This window comes from Palaemon carinicauda, chromosome 17 (genome assembly GCF_036898095.1).
Source record: "Palaemon carinicauda isolate YSFRI2023 chromosome 17, ASM3689809v2, whole genome shotgun sequence".
Classification (NCBI taxonomy): Eukaryota; Metazoa; Arthropoda; class Malacostraca; order Decapoda; family Palaemonidae; genus Palaemon; species Palaemon carinicauda.
Window position 1 is genome coordinate 26,557,660 of NC_090741.1, and position 5,610 is coordinate 26,563,269.

Genomic DNA, 5,610 nt, shown 5'->3' on the forward strand with positions numbered 1-5,610 from the left:
AGGAAAAAAATGGAGAGAGAAATAAATGTTCCGATTGAAAGATTTACACATTTAACCTCTTTTTGAAGCCTTTGACAAATATGTTTACTTGAAACAGACTACCAACACTCATGTCTATGAAGACACCTATCATTGACGTTATCGTTTGCGATGTTTGAACTTGTAGCCACAGTTTTAACAAAAAATTCTGTTTGGTTACATTACAGGAGCTTTTAAAAAAACTTCTTAAAGAGAAATCGATCAAAGGACAAAATCATTCCAGCTTCCTCTGTATCAAGCAAAATACATCAAATATGGAAAAGCATTTGTGACAACTTCCGATATCAAAAACTTCACAGTATTGGTGATTTTTTATTTTTTTTTTCTGTTCAATTAAGAAATCATCAAATTACAATAAACTTAATTCCCCAAATCTCATAAGAAAACCTTAATGATCTATCAAAATAATAAAGAAGTTTTTCATTATAGGAAAATATAATCCGCACGGATTCTGCAACACCATATTATCAAAAAGATCCTTTTTATGCACCGATCTACCAGCTTAATGTTTCACAGTGGCTTGCAAAGATTTAACAAGTGAATTTTCCGTTGGATCTATGTGACCCCTCATTTCATGCATGCACGTTATGGCATAAATAGCCTGATCACTGGAGATTACTAAAGCGCCGGAATCTAATAAAAGAGTCATAAATAAAGCAACATACAATGGCATTTCGCTTTGCTCGTGACCATTATTGTAAGCTTCTCTTTGTTGAAAGACAAGTTGGTAGGCCTTGTCGGTGCTGTCATTCATCGATGATAGAATATGCTCATGACAACTGAGGTCCCCCAATTTCCTGTCCAAATTAGATGCCACCGTTAAAGACGACTGCTGGCAGGCAAAGACGACTGCTGGCATTTCATTGTATTCACGATCCTGGAAAGCAGATTCCAAAAATAAAACATTGTACATATATACTTATAATTTCAAAAACCTTTACCTTCTATATCAAAGTTAAATTTCAGCGAAAAATTTCCCTCTTTGCCGTGTGTAATAACCTTTTGTTACGTAAACACTCAAAATTTAACAATAAAGCTTCCCTCGTTAATATCAACAGTCAAGATGGAGAGGACTTTCACTCTGGAATATTCTACTTAAGAATTTTTACCTCCATTTTATTAATAACTTTTGGTATAAAGCACCAAACCTCAAGTTAAAGCATCAATTCCCTCTGTACCGGGACACCAATATTAGAGATTAAAAACCTCAACATATTTTTAAGAGTAGCAAAACAGTCTAAAGAATGAATAACTCTCACAAGTCCATAACTCTGAAAAATGTAAGCAAGAATTGACCATTCATCCATGTTAGTTGACAACACTTCAAAATATCCACTCTTTTGTACTCTTTCTGGGCTTACATACATTGATGACCTGAACAGTGTATTCAGTAAAAGTTTAAATTCTTTGTTTTCTATGATTTCCAAATCTGGCTTTTTGCTACCTACTTGCATTAAAATCGAAAATCTTTTATCTGAAACAACGTTCAAACATTGCCAAAGTACTTTACATAATTCTGTCGACTGCCTCCTGCTCCTTCATGTTTAATTTTAAAGATTCATTTGCTGTCCAGTTTCCAACCACTCTTTTCATGATAAAAAAAATGCGCTGTATTCATTGCTAAAAACTACAGAATTACTCCAAACCTACTACCGAGGTGTCACCACATATAAATTTCCCAACACCAGAGGCGTCACAATATAACTATTAAATCTGAGGAGTCACAATATAGCGGTAAATTTCCTATGTCTGAAGCGTCGCAATATAGCGGTAAATTTCCTATGAGGCGTTGCAATATATTGATAAGATTGCCTACATCCGAGGCTTCGCAATGTGATAAATTGCCTACATCTGATGCATCACAATATAGTAATTAACTGCCTACATTTTAGGCGTCACAATAGAGTGATAAACTGCCTACATCTGAGGCGTCACAATATAGTGCTAAACTGCCTACATCTGAGGCGTCACAATAGTGCTAAACTGCCTACATCTGAGGCGTCACAATAGTGCTAAACTGCCTACATCTGAGGCGTCACAATATAGTGCTAAGCTGCTACAGTACATCTGAGGCGTCACAATATAGTGATAAACTGCCTACATCTTATGCGTCACAATATAGTGATAAACTGCCTACACCTTAGGCGTCACAATATAGTGTAAACTGCCTACATTATAGGCGTCACAATATAGTGATAAACTGCCTACATTATCGGCGTCACAATATAGTGATAAACTGCCTACAACTTAGGCGTCACAATGAAGTAATAGGTTAAATAAGTCTGATGCAAGTATATAGTTAAAGTAACGACCAAAATAAAAATAATGAATTTCTGCGTCAAAACGTGATCTCAACCAGAGCATCTGATATTTCTTCATTAAGTTCTCAACTAGATTTGCTCAATATGTAAAAATACAGAAATACTTTATCGTTTACATTTTAACAATACTTCTCACGACAAATTTCGTGGAAATTATGTAACAGACAATTCTATCCAAAAGATATTCGTCAAAATAACGTTTTTGTTAATTCAGAAGGTTTGGCACTAAACAAGATCTTTAACGACATAGTTTACCCTAATACTGTAGTTACAAAATTTGCCTTCAGTATTCGTCCTCTGTAAACCTTTCCAAATACAATTTAGAGTCTGAAAACCAATTATACTTTCTTGTAAATAAATCCAAATCTTGAAGCTTTTAAAAGTAAATAACTAGCATCCGATGCCCCTTCAAAACAACCATCCGCAGCTATGCCATCATCTAAAAATACTTCAATCTTCACTTCCTTAGATCTCCAATATCTAACAGACTTAAGAACTTTAGTAAAGATGTACCGCCGCTTTCAAAAATATCTAAAGATAATCCATTATAAAAACTTTTTACATTTTTCCCCAATGAGAAAGATATTGGCAACGTTTTAATAGATTTCTATGCGATAAGCAGACTGTAGACTGATTAAATCCTTAAAAAGTTTGTAATAAAAAACTAGCCTTTGCTTACCATTTCCATTCTTGGTCACCGTCAAAGGAATTATTTCTTAGTTTTTCTGATACCAGTGTCACCCATTCTCTTTTAATAAACTCTGATTCGTCCCTTTCTGACCTATTGTTTCCCAATCCAACAACCACAGTAACGGTTTTGAAATGGAATTTTATGATCGACCTTTTAGACGTCAATGACTATCCCAATCTAATTCTGTTCAATGTATTGTGAATAACAACAACCAACAGGCGATTAAAAACAATAAAATAAAATAAACACAATGTTCCAATTTCTTTGTACCAACTGCTAAGTATACAAAATAAAAACAGCTATATTTTCACTTATCTTTTCGACGTCTTTCTTGGTACGTTCCCGGCTCCAATGTCAACTCTCGGCCTTTATTGAGCTCTAGACCTCTTCCATCAAAGTTGATATAAATCCACACTTTCCCTCGATCTTTAACTAGCTTGACACTTTCGGCGAAGCTGCTCTTTGCGTACTAACTTGTTTCTGCTGCAGTTTTAGATGTTCCTTGTCCTCCAAGTTGATAAACAATCGCATCTAATGCTAACATTTCCGTATCAGTTTCCTCAAAATAACGCGATGCTCATTCAAATGGTTTTCCATCATACTTTAACGAGGTGCGGATACTTGTTGAATATTCTGCTGGAAATCAGATAATAGATTGTCCATCACTTCTTGAAACGGTTTCAGCATTCTGATTGCTAGCGTGAAAACACTATTCACATCTGAAGCTGTATTTGACCCTGCCTGGCGTCCTGGCTAATAAATTCGACTTGCTCGGGCTAGCGTGCGCTAGAAAGTGACCACTTACTAAATACCTCTTCAAACATTGAATACGTTTCACCCAACACTAAATTCTCAATGGCCACTGCCTACATAACAACTGAACTTAAGTAACAAGACACTTAAGATCTGCTTACATGTCGTTAGGACAATTATTTTTCGCTATACTTCGTAACGCGAAAAAATTCTAATATATATATATATATATATATATATATATATATATATGTGTGTGTGTGTGTATATATATACATATATTTATATATATATATATATATATATATATATATATATATATATATATATATGTATGTATATATATACATATATATATATATATATATATATATATATATATATATATATATATATATATATATATATATATATATATATATATATACATATATATGTATATATATATCTATATATATATATATATATATATATATATATATATATATATATATATATATATATATATATATATATATATATATATATATATATATATATATGTATATATATATAAGTGTGTATATGTATATATATACATACATATATATATATATATATATATATGTTTATATATGTATTATATATGTATATATATATATATATATATATATATATATATATATATATATATATATATGTATATATATATATATATATATATATATATATATATATATATATATATATATATATATATATATATATGTGTGTGTGTGTGTGTGTGTGTGTTTGCGCGAGCGTGTATGTGTGTGCGAACATATATGTTTGCGCGGGTGTGTATGTGTGTGCGTATGTTTATATGTTAGTCTGTTTGTAAGACATAATCATCAGGATAAACAGCGTCGAAAAGCACTCTTACTGACTTAATGAAACCTTCAAATTTTACCAATTAATGATATTAATCTGTTACACCTACAGAATCCGATATAACATGAATTTTATCAGTGTGGGAATATATATATGTTTACTAAGGAAGATCATATGGAGCTGGGAGAGAAGGGATAGGAATGATGATGAACCAAGAGCAGAATAGGCATTAACTGAGTGGAGAGCTGTAAATAGTAGATTCTTACTCGCAAAGTTCAAATCAAAGCAGTGCAATATGAGTATTATAGTCTGTTTTTCTCCAACAAATAATTCCCCTGAAGAAAGGAAAGATAAATGCTACGAAGAACTGCAGAGGATAATAGATGAGATCCCTGAGAGAGGTATGAAAATTTTGATTGGTGACTTCAATGCTAAAGTTTGAAGAAATAATCAATGCATAGAGGACGTGATGGGTGTCGAGGGTCTTGGCGAAGTTGCAAATGAAAATGGAGCATATTTCATAAGTTTCTGTTCAGCAAACACTCTTGTCATTAGAGGTACTCTGTTCCCAGATAAGAACATCCACAAGTATACATGGACTTCACCATATGGCAATTACAAAAAGCAGGTAGATCAAATTGTCATTAATAAAGAGATAAGGAGTACTCTGAGAAATATAAGAAGCTATATAGGTGCAGATAATGGTAGTGATCACCACCTCCTCATTGCCACACTGAAATTAAAACTGAGAGCACCTAATAGAAAGATAGATAGATTACATAGGTTTGATACAAGCTTCTAGAGGAAGAGCACTGAGAAACATTAGCAATTGAATGTAGGAATCAATTTGCAGTCTTAAAATCTTTAAGAGACGAAGAACAGACACTTAACGAAGAATGGTGTGATAATAAGAACATATATCAGTCAGTTGGTGGTGAAGTCTTGGGACAAAAGGTT